Genomic DNA, 12,196 nt, shown 5'->3' with positions numbered 1-12,196 from the left:
TTCAATGTGTTTCTCCAACTCTGTGTTTCTGCTTGTAAGGCTTGTTACTTTGTCTTTTAATTCCTTCATTTTTTTTTGTATGGAATCTCTCATGTTCTTTAACATTTCTTCTTTAATTAGGCTGATTCGTTCATCCATAGATTTCTTGTACTCGGTAGCTAGCATTTTTTAATTTCTTTTATCAATTGTTGCATTTCCATCCTCATTGCTGCTTTTAGGTCGCCTTCCCACGGATCTGTGCATTTTGGCGGACTTGGAAACTTGTTAGGGTTTGTCTCCATATCTTCAGATGTTAGGATTCTCCTTGATTTACTCATATTTCTTTGCATTTATTAGTGTGCTTTGGAGTGCTGTGCCTTCTAATTTCAGCCTATTTTTATCCCCTGTGGTGTGGGAATGGGTACCTTCACTGAGGGTGGTTCTAGGGGGGACTGTAAAGTGAGCTTGCTAAGGTTTGGCTCCTCCTGTGCTTTTTAGATGGCCTGATTTGTTGCTTTGCCCTTTTGTTGTCAGCTAGTGCTGGTCCTCTTCTGGTCACAATGGTGGAGGGCGCTGTTGAGTCTAGCTCTTTCTCCCCCCCTCTACTACCTGGAAGTCAGCCTTCCTTCAGTGGGTCTGGTCAATTTCCTTCTCTTTATTCCTGTCAGCCGGTGCAGTTCTACTCCTGGTACAATGGTTGCGGGCACTGTTGAGCCTAGCTCTGTGTTCCCTCCCCTATCTGGGAGTCAACGAAGTTCTGCCCCCTCCGAGTTTCCACAGAAGAAATTCCCCCAGCCAAGCCCACCTGGTAGCTCCCTCAGCCCTTGGGGGGTCTCAGGTCCACTCTGGGGCTCAGGGGGCTAGGTTGTTCTGGGTTACCCAAAGGTCCGAGTGTCAGTCCCAAGCTCACCCAGTCTATTAGTCCTAGCCTGTCCCAGTGGCGCAGGTGACTCTGGCCAGCTAAGTACTAGGGGACTGCCCTCCTCTGTCTAAGCTCGGGTCGGGTGGGTGATCTCTGAGGCCCAGAAAGTGAGGCGGCAGGTAATGGGGCCTCTGTGCACACAGGCTGGCGTGTGCGGAGGTCTCTGAGAACCCACGTGGAAGGGTCCCCTGGGAATGCACTCACCCTGGGCACAGGTGCGGGGAGGTGGCTGATGCGGGGTCCATATGCCCCAGGTGGAGTGGCCTCAGGGCACTGCACTCACTCTGGGGAGAGGCACACAGACTAGCAGGCACGAAGGTCTCTGAGTGCCCACCTTTTATATCCAATTTTACAGGCTCTTGATTATTTATTTTTCTGTTTATACAACAGCTATATTTTAAAAGGAATTTAAATGATAGATTTATGTGTATAAAGATCTTTTTATATTTGCTATCTTTATTACATTACATGTGGTTTTTTTATTTATTTAAACACCTTGATTACATACATGATTGTGTTTGGGTTTCAGTCATGTAAAGAACACCACCCATCACCAGTGCAACATTCCCATCACCAATGTCCCAAGTCTCCCTCCTCCCCACCCGACTCCCGCCTGTACTCTAAACAGGCTCTCCATCTCCCCTCACACATTCTCATTATTAGGACAGTTGAAAATGTAGTTATTTCTCTAACTAAACTCATCATTCTTTCTGGTGAGCTTCCTGAGGTGAGCTGGAACTTCCAGCTCTTTTCTCTTTTGTGTCTTATTGCAAGAATGTCTTTCATTTTTCATAAAAACCCATAGATGAGTGAGACCATTCTGGGTTTTTCTCTCTATCTCTCTCTGACTTATTTCACTCAGCATAATAGATTCCGTGAACATCCATGTATAGGAAAATTTCATAACTTCATCTCTCCTGACAGCTGCATAATATTCCATTGTGTATATGTACCACAGTTTCTTTAGCCATTCGTCTGTTGAAGGGCATCTTGGTTGTTTCCAGAGTCTTGCTAGGGTAAATAGTGCTGCAATTAATATAAGTGTAAGGAAGGGGTTTTTGTATTATATTTTTGTGTTCCTAGGGTATATTCATAGGAGTGGTATAGATGGATCATATGGGAGCTCGATTTCCAGTTTTTGGAGGAATCTCCATATTGCTTTCCATAAAGGTTGAACTAGAAGGCATTCCCACCAACAGTGGATAAGAGTTCCTTTCTCTCCACATCCCTGCCAACACTGTATATTCTCATTCTTTGTGATGTGTGCCATTCTCTGAGGTGTGAGGTGGTATCTCATCGTTGTTTTGATTTGCATCTCCCTGATGATTAGTGATGTGGACCACTTTTTCATGTGTCCTTTGGCCATTTGTATTTCTTCTTTGTCAAAGTGTCTGCACATTTCTTCTCCCCATTTTTTGATGGGATTAGATGTTTTTTTCTTGTAAATTTCTGTCAGTGCCTTGTATATTTTGGAGAATAGCCCCTTATCTGATGGGTATTGGGTGAATAGTTTCTCCCACTCAGTGGGTGGCTCTTGTATCCTGGGCAATATTTCCTTTGAGGTGCAGAAGCTTCTCAGCTTAATATATTCCCATCTGTTAATCTCTGCTTTCACTTGTTTGGAGAGTGCAGTTTCCTCCTTGAAGATACCTGTACTGTCCTGGAGTGTTTTGCCTATGTGCTGTTCTATATATCTTATGGTTTTGGGTCTGATATTGAGGTCTTTAATCCATTTGGATTTTACCTTCGTACATGATGTTACCTGGGGGTCTAAGTTCACTTTTTTGCAAGTGGCTATCCAATTGTGCCAACACCACTTGTTGAAGAGGCTTTCCCTGCTCCATTTAGGATTTCCTGCTCCTTTATAAAAAATTAGGTGATTGTATGTCTGGGGAACATTTTCTGTGTATTCAAGCCTATTCCACTGATCTGAGGACCTATCCTTATTCCAATACCATGCTGTTTTGATAACTGTTGTTTTGTAGTACAGTTTAAAGTTGGGGAAAGTAATTCCTCCCATATTCTTTTTCCCAATGATTGCTTTAGCTATTCGAGGGTGTTTATTGTTCCAAATGAATTTCAAAAGTGTCTGATCCACTTCTTTGAAGAATGTCGTGGGTATCTTTAGAGGGATGGCATTAAATCTGTATAATGCCTTGGGGAGTATTGCCATTTTGATGATGTTAATCCTGCCAATCCATGAGCAGGGCATGCATTTCCATTTCCGTGTGTCCTCTCTTATTTGTTTGAGCAGAGTTTTATAGTTTTCTTTGTATAGGTCCTTCACATTTTTAGTCAGTTGATTCCAAGATATTTGAGTTTGTGTGGCACTATTGTGAATGGGATTGTATTCTTAATGTCTATTTCATCCTTATTACTATTGGTGTATAGACAGGCCATTGATTTTTGTGCGTTAATTTTGTAGCCGCCACCTTGCTATATGAGTCTATTGTTTCTAGAATCTTTTTGGTAGAGTCTTTAGGGTTTTCTAGGTAGAGTATCATGTCATCTGCAAACAGTGAGAGCTTGACTTCTTCCTTTCCTATCTGGATTCCCTTGATATCCTTTTCTTGCCTAATCGCTATAGCAAGTACTTCCAGTGCTATGTTGAATAGGAGTGGTGAGAGAGGACAGCCTTGTATTGTGCAAGAATTTAGAGGGAAGGCTTTTAGTTTTTCTCCACTGAGGACAATGTTTGCCACTGGCTTATGGTAGATGGCCTTAACTATATTCAGAAAGGTACCTTCCATTCCCATCTTACTGAGACTTTTGATCAAGAATGGGTGTTGGACCTTATCAAATGCTTTCTCTGCAACTATGGATATGATCATATGGTTTTTATTTTTCTTGTTATTGATGTTGTGTATGATGTTGATAGATTTACGGGTGTTAAACCATCCTTGCATTCCTGGGATGAAACCTACTTGATCGTAGTGGATGATCTTCTTAATGAGGCATTGAATCCTATTTGCCATGATTTTGTTGAGGATCTTTGCATCTGCATTCATCAGCGATATTTGTCTGTAATTTTCTTTTTTTGTAGCATCTCTGTCTGGTTTAGGTATCAAGGTGATGTTGGCTTCATAAAAGTTATTTGGAAGTGTTTCCATTTGTTCACTTTCATGAGTCTTGCCAGTATTGGTAGTAGTTCCACTTGGAAAGTTTGAAAGAATTCATTAGTGAATCCATTTGGGCCTGGGCTTTTGTTTTGCGACAGACATTTGATTAACATTTTAATTTCATCAATGGTGATGGGGATGTTTAGATATGCTACATCCTCTTCCTTCAAACGTGTAAGATTATAAGATTCCAATAATATATCCATTTCTTCCAAGTTTTCATTTTTAGTGGCATAGAGTTTCTCAAATTAGTTTCTGATTACCCTTTGAATCTCTGCAATATCAGTACTGATTTCTCCTTTTTCATTCCTAATACGAGTTATCAAGTTTCTCTCTCTCTCTTTCTTTGTTAGGTTTGCCAGTGGTCTATCAATCATTCATTTTTTCAAAGACCAACTTCTGCTTTCGTTGATCTTTCGGATTGTTTTTTGGGTTTGCACATCATTGATTTCTGCTCTCAGCTTTGTTATTTTCTTCTGTCTTCCTATTTTTGGGTCCTTTTGTTGAGCACTTTCTAGGTCTTTTAGCTGTGTCATTAAGCTACTCAGGTAAGCTCCTTCATCCTTCCTGATGTGTGCTTGCAAAGCTATAAATTTTCCTCTCAGTACTGCTTTTGCTGTGTCCCATAAGTTCTGATAGTTTGTGTCTTTATTGTTATTTGTTTTCAGGAACCTTTTGATTTCCTCCTTGATTTCATCTTGGACCCACTGGTTATTGAGTATGAGGCTGTTTAACTTCCAGCTGTTAAAGTTTTTCTTCTGATTCCCTTTGGAATTTACAAATAATTTCAGAGCCTTGAGGTCAGCGAAGTTAGTCTGCAAAATTTTTATCCTCTTGATCTTATGGAGGTATGTTTTATGTGCCAGCATATAGTCTATCCTGGATAATGCCATGTACATTGGAGAAGAATGAGTATCCAGGTTTCTGGGGATGGAGTGTCCTATATATATCCACTAGGCCTCTTTCTTCCATTTCTCTCCTCAGGTCTAGTATATTCTTGTTGGGTTTCAGTCTGGTTGACCTATCCAGTGTTGACAAAGCCATGTTAAGTTCCCCCACAATTATTGTGTTGTTATTGATATTATTTTTCAGATTTGTCAACAGTTGTGTTAAATATTTTGCTGGCCCCTCATTCGGTGTATATATGTTTAGGAGAGTTATTTCTTCCTGGTCTACATACCCCTTGATTAATATAAAATGTCCATCTTTGTCCTTTACTACCTTCCTGAGTATAAAGTTTGCATTATCTGATATTAGTATGGCCACTCCAGCTTTTTTATGGGTGTTGTTTGCTGGATAATTTTTCTCCAGCCTTTTATTTTGAGTCTTTGTTTGTTCTGACTCTCAGGTGCGTTTCTTGTAGGCAGCAGAAGGTTGGATTGAGTTTTTTGATCCATTTAGCCACTCGGTGTCTCTTACCTGGTGCATTTAGTCCATTGACGTTGAGAGAAAGAATTGTCCTGGGATTTGATGCCATCTTTATATCAAAATTTGGTGTGTCTTTCGGTAGTCTTGTCTTAGATTAGGTCTTTCAGTTTTTCTCTTAAGACTGGTTTTGTTTCTGTAAAGTTTCTGAGCTGTTTTTTGTCTGTGAAACCATGTATTCCTTCGTCAAACCGGAAAGTGAGTTTTGCTGGGTATAGTATTCTGGGTGAAGCATTCATTTCATTCAGTCATGTCACAATATCCCACCCCTGCTTTCTGGCATTGAGTGTTTCTGGTGACAGGTCTGCTGTACATCTCAAGGGTGCTTGCTTGAACGTAATTTCTCCTTTTGATCTTGCTGTTTTCAGAATTCTGTCTCTATCTGTGGGATTTGTCATTGTGACTAGGATGTGTCTTGGGGTGGTTTTTCTGGGGTCTCTTTTGGTTGGTACTCTTCCAGCATGCAGTATTTGATCACATATATTCTTTAGCTCTGGTAGTTTCTCTTTAATGATATTCTTGACCATTGATTCATCCTGGAAATTCATCCTGGGACTCCAATGATTCTTAAGTTGTTTCTTTCGACTTCTATTTTCTCTTTAATGATATTCTTGACCATTGATTCATCCTGGAAATTCATCCTGGGACTCCAATGATTCTTAAGTTGTTTCTGTCGACTTCTATTTTCATCTGTTCCCATTCTTTGACTAATTTTTCCATTGTCTGCTCATTTGCTTTATGTTTTTTTTTTCAATCTCTCCTGCTGTATGGAATTGTTATGTATCTCATCTCCACAGCACCAAGTTTATTCTCAGCTTCTTCTACTCTGTCCCAGAGCTTATCCATTTTGTCATTCACTTCTTTTACTGACTTTTTCAGACCTGTTATTTGACATGTTATTTCAGTTTGGAGTTTTGTGATTTCTGTCTTCATATTTTCTTGGTTCATATTAGTGTTCTGTTCAACTCGATCCATGGTTTCTTTGTGTTCTTTGAGCATCTTCCATATTGCTAGTCTAAAGTCCTTATCTGAGAGGTTGATTAGTTGGTTGGTCATTATCTGCTCATCAGAATTGTCATCTTCATTCTCTATGTCTAATGCAGGCCTGCATTGTTTCCCCATTGTCACACTTGTGTTGTGGTTTTTTCTACATGTTTTGGTGGTATTCATTGGCTATATGATGCAGGCAGCACACTCCTCTGGCTCCGCCCTTTTTGGATGAGCTGACTTGCCTCTAAGGGAGGGGAGTCCTCCGTGGATGAGGCCTCACACTGGATCAAATCTTAGGCCTAGCATGAAACAGAGAAGACAGTCCGGAGAGAAATGCTTGCTTCTGTGATATAGCACAGTTCTTAGTGTGATTTTTTCTTCTTGTTGCGATGGAGTTCTTTTCCTAGAAAGAGCACACGGCCGCGTAGCAAAGTGAAGCCGTGCTCTGCTGTAGCCTCTTTTCGGCCCACTCTCAAGAGTTTCACGCAAGAGGACAGTAAACGGATATACACAGATAGCACTCACAGTTTTTTACAGCTGGGCCCCACTGGGCAGGCGTAGTTTCGTGGATTTTCCCAGCCTGATGTCACAAACAGGGGACCCAGCTTCTGCAAAAGCTAGCCAGTTTTTATGTTCTGGAGTCCCGCCCTGAAAATGGCCTCTGGGAGAGCGAGTTTTCTGGAGCCTCTTTTCGCCCCACTCCCAAGAATTTCACGCAAGAGGACAGTAGACAGACATTTACAGGTAGCACTCACAGTTTTTCACAGTTGGGCCCCACTGGGCAGGCGTAGTTTTGTGGTTTTCCCCGCCTGATGTCCCAAACAGGGGACCCCTAGAACAGTTCTTAGTGTGATTTTTTCTTCTTGTTGCGATGGTGTTTTCTTAGAAAGAGTGCATGGCCGCGTAGCGAAGTGAAGCCGTGCTCTGCTGTAGCCTCTTTTCGGCCCCACTCCCAAGAGTTTCACGCAAGAGGACATACACAGGTAGCACTCACAGTTTTTCACAGTTGGGCCCCACTGGGCAGGCATAGTTTCATGGATTTTCCCAGCCTGATGTCACAAACAGGGGACCCAGCTTCTGCAAAAGCTAGCTGGTTTTTATGTTCTGGAGTACCGCCCTGAAAATGGCCTCTGGAAGAGCAAGTTTTCTGGAGCCTCTTTTTGGCCTACTCCCAAGAGGTTCATGCAAGAGGACAGTAGACAGACATACACAGGTAGCACTCACAGTTTTTCACAGTTGGGCCCCACTGGGCAGGCGTAGTTTCGTGGATTTTCCCAGCCTGATGTCACTAATAGGGGACCCGGCTTCTGCAAAAGCTAGCCGGTTTTTATGTTCTGGAGTCCCGCCCTGAAAATGGTCTCTGGGAGAGCGAGTTTTCTGGAGCCTCTTTTCGGCCCACTCCCAAGAGTTTCATGCAAGAGGACAGTAGACAGACATACACAGGTAGCACTCAGTTTTTCACAGTTCGGCTCTTCATTATTTAAGAAATTTCGGTGTTAGGTCTGAGCTGGCTAGACCTATATGTTGTGTTAAGGTATATTCGCGTGGTTGGCGTGGTTGGGCGGGGCTTCCCTACCTGTGGGAGGCAGGAGGAAGTGGCTCGCGCTGTCAGCGTGCTTCATATAAATGTATCCTATATCCTAACCAATCGAATGTGAAATGTCTTATTTGGTCATTGAACATCTGTTATCAAAATATAGCCATATAAATATATGGAATATAAAATAAATATAAGAAGAGGGATGAGAAAATATTTTAAAACTACTTATGTGACATTTTTAACATAGATCACTAAACCATTGTGACATTTAAAACATGCAAACTCTGTTTTCTTAAATGATATTAGGTCATTCACACAGAGGGCAGAAGAGACAGATATTCCCTTTGCAAAGGTAATTCATGCTTAAAGAAACTGCAATTGTAATAAAAAGAGGCAGAGTGGTGTACCTGTTTTGATGTTCTGTAATATCCATATTCAATGTATTATCTCTAGAGGAAAATGCATGAAAGAAGTCCAAAGAGACAAAATTCTGCCTTTTTATAAATGAAACTAGATTTAGAAAAAAAGAAGAAAAGAGGGGAACATAAAAGACAATAATGTCCACTTGAGCATGCCATCAAATCTAAAAGTCATTTACTGCAAATTACTTATGTTTAACATCACTTCCAGCTTTCAGACAAGTGATACAAATTATCAGGTATCAGCACAAGGTATCAACATAAACAATTTAGCACTATACTGAGAAGGTTTAAGGATTTCATCTTAAAACGTCAATCTGTGGCCAAATATGGATGCGCAATAGCCATATGTGTGATATCAAATACACAAATGGCATTTCAAAATCCCAAGTGTTAAGAAGAATTAATTGCTGAGAGAATAGAGATTTGGCTGGAGGAAGAGAAGATCAGACTGTAACAAAAATCTGCTGATGAACCATTTTCATTGGTTTTTCAGAGATCAAAAGCAGATTGCTTGCTTTGGTTTGGAACTTAATGTGGATTATTCTGGACAGCTTACTCTTAGTTGCCCAATTACTTGTAATTAATGTAATTGAGTACTTCAGCATGCATATTGCTTAATACCTACACATCAAAATTTACTCACTTTTCAAAACATGAATTTTTATGTAATTACTAGTTGTTATTCTTCTGATAATTATCCTCTAACAGAAGGGTTTATGCAGCTAAGTAAAGCAGTTAATGAAGATATAATATGGATATTTCAAAAGAAACAGAATCATCCAAATTTTTAAGAGTACCAGTGAACCCTTCAAAGTGGACAAACATTTTTCTTGATTACATATGCATTTATTACAAACAACTAGCCTTCAAATTTAGAATAAAGCAATTAAGAGAGAGTGATGACAGTTTCAAAGATATGGAGTAGCAGTTTTTAACATTACATTTTAATAGTAACACATTAAGCACTGGGAGTTTCAAGGAGACTGAAGTTACCTTTATACTGGTCACAACTTTGAAAACAAATCTTCATAAAATATTTTAAAATGGACACTATATAGCTGGACACTTTTGATGTAAAAAGTTTAAGAAATAAACTCTCAGGGCCGGCAAGATGGCGCTAGAGGTAAGGTGTCAGCCTTGCAAGTGCTAGCCAAGGAAGGACCGCGGTTCGATCCCCCGGCATCCCATATGGTCCCCCCAAACCAGGGGCAATTTCTGAGCCCTTAGCCAGGAGTAACCCCTGAACATCAAAAGGGTGTGGTCCAAAAAACAAACAGAAAAAATCAGCTCAAATTATTAAAAAAAAAAAAGAAACTGTCAAAATTTTATCTCTGTGCCCCCTTGCTTCCCAAAAGTGGTACCTCTGTGACTAATATATATATACATATATATAGAATATAGAAAAATACCACATAATATTATGTATACATTAATTATATATGACTAAATTAAATTTACTAAATTTTTATTTATGTGTGTACAGACAAGGGGATGTTAATATGTATCTCTCTTCTTAATATCTTCTTTAATATCTTTGTATGACTTTGATATTTGGAGGTCATAGTTTCATTGAATGCATTGGAAATAGTATTTTTGTACAATTATTTTGAAGAACTCTGCATAATTGATGTTTATTTTCCCTTGAATGCTTGTTATAATTTACCATTGATGCCCTTTGAGATCGCATTTTACTTTGTAGGACAGTTTTAAGCTATAAGTTCAAATTATTTAAACAGTAGAGAACTATATTTACCTGTTTATCTTCAAGAAATATTTATAATTTTTAGAAATTTTCTCAGTTAATATAAATTGTTAAATTGATTTGCATAAAATAATTCATTGTGCTCTCTTACATTCTTATCATATTGATATCTATAATGCTCTCTGATTCACTTATTCTTTGACATTCTTAAAACAGGCAAAGTTGTAACTTTCTTTTTTATTTTTTGGGAACATACATCTCTATTTTTCCTCAGAAGTATGACTAAAGGTCTATGAATATCATTAATCAATTCAAAGAATAAGAAAAACATTTAAGGGGATAAAACAGATCCAGGAACTTCTACATGCAAGCCTCCTAAGAAGCAGATATCTCAGTGGTGGAAATACTACAACCTACTTTTCCTTAAGACCCAAGGTCTTTATTAGGAAGCACAAGACCACAACCTGAAGAACAGGTAGGGTGAAAGACCAATCCAAAGACCATCCAAACGTGCTTTTGACCAATGAGAAACAAGCATATCCTGAATCGAATGGAAACTGGTTAATCCAACATCTTCCCCTTTTTAACCTTAAAGAAAAATTCAGAATTATGAGATAAAATGAAGTAATTTATGTCTCAAGGTTCTAAGAAAAAGGCAAATGTATTTATCTAAAAGATAAAAAGTAACAGTATTTTTCATAGGCGCAACAAAAGTTGGAAAAAAATAAAAAGAAAAAAATTTGCCCTAATAACAGGGTGTCCCTACCCACAAAACTTCCTGCTATAAGAACAACTACAGGCTGCATGGAGTAACCCCTGAGTGATACCAGCTATGGCCAAAAAATCTAAAAATAAATAAATGAATAAATAAATAAATATGAGGGGTGAGAGCAGTGACTCAGTGGTAGGCCATTTGCCTTGCCTGCATTAGCCTAGGACAGACCACAGCTACATCCCCTGGTGTCCCATATAAATGATCTCCCAAGCCAGGATCGATTTCTGAGCACATAGTCAGAAGTAACCTCTGAGCATCACTGAGTGTGGCTCAAAAACTAATAAATAGGGGCCAGGCGGTGGCGCTAAAGGTAAGGTGTGCCTGCCTTGCTTGCGCTAGCCTTGGACAGACCGCGGTTCGATCCCCCGGTGTCCCATATGGTCCCCCAAGCCAGGAGCAACTTCTGAGCACATAGCCAGGAGTAACCCCTGAGCGTTACCGGGTGTGGCCCAAAAACCAAAAAAAAAAAAAAAAAAACTAATAAATAAATAAACAAATAAATATAAAAATGCATTCTATTCACACTTAATATGAATCTTTGAATGTTTGTTTTTTGTTTATTTATTTGTTTTTTGGTTTTTTGGGCCACACCTGTTTAATGCTCAGGGGTTACTCCTGGCTAAGTGCTCAGAAATTGCCCCTGGCTTGGGGGGACCTTATGGGACGCTGGGGGTTGGAACCGCGGTCCTTCCTTGGCTAGTGCTTGCAATGCAGACACCTTACCTCTAGCGCCACCTTGCCGGCCCGGATTTTGTGACTGTTAATATGGGTAGACTTTAATAAACTTTTTTGCTATTTGTTACCTAATAATCCTTAAGTCCTTCTTTCCCCTTTTCACTTTTATAGTCTTATATTAATTGAGCATTTGTATAATTTCATTTTCTCTCATGTTGAATTACTAAATATAATAATCTTTTATTATTTTAAAATCATGTATTATTGTTGTACATTATTAGAGCATTCAAGTTATAGCTGGAAACTTCTAGATATATAAAATTTACCATATTTGTCATCAAAGTTACCAATACAACTCTTTATTGTTTTTTTACGGTTGTTTTCAGATACTCAATACAGTTGAAATTTGAAGCACATTGATTTAAATGTGGGTCCTTTTTTTATCCAATGGTTCATAAATTCAACCAAATGTGGTTATTAGTTTGTTGGACCTGCTAATGAAATTTATAATTGCTACATTTTAAATAATTGTTAGTTTTATAATTATGTAACAACTCAATCCTTTTGAATTATACTATGCTTGTACATGTATTTCATCCCATGCTCATGCCAGATAGATAGGCTGTATATTACACATAGATTTTCAA

Source organism: Suncus etruscus, chromosome 18 (assembly GCF_024139225.1).
Source record: "Suncus etruscus isolate mSunEtr1 chromosome 18, mSunEtr1.pri.cur, whole genome shotgun sequence".
NCBI lineage: Eukaryota > Metazoa > Chordata > Mammalia > Eulipotyphla > Soricidae > Suncus > Suncus etruscus.
Note: the sequence above shows the minus strand (reverse complement) of the source record.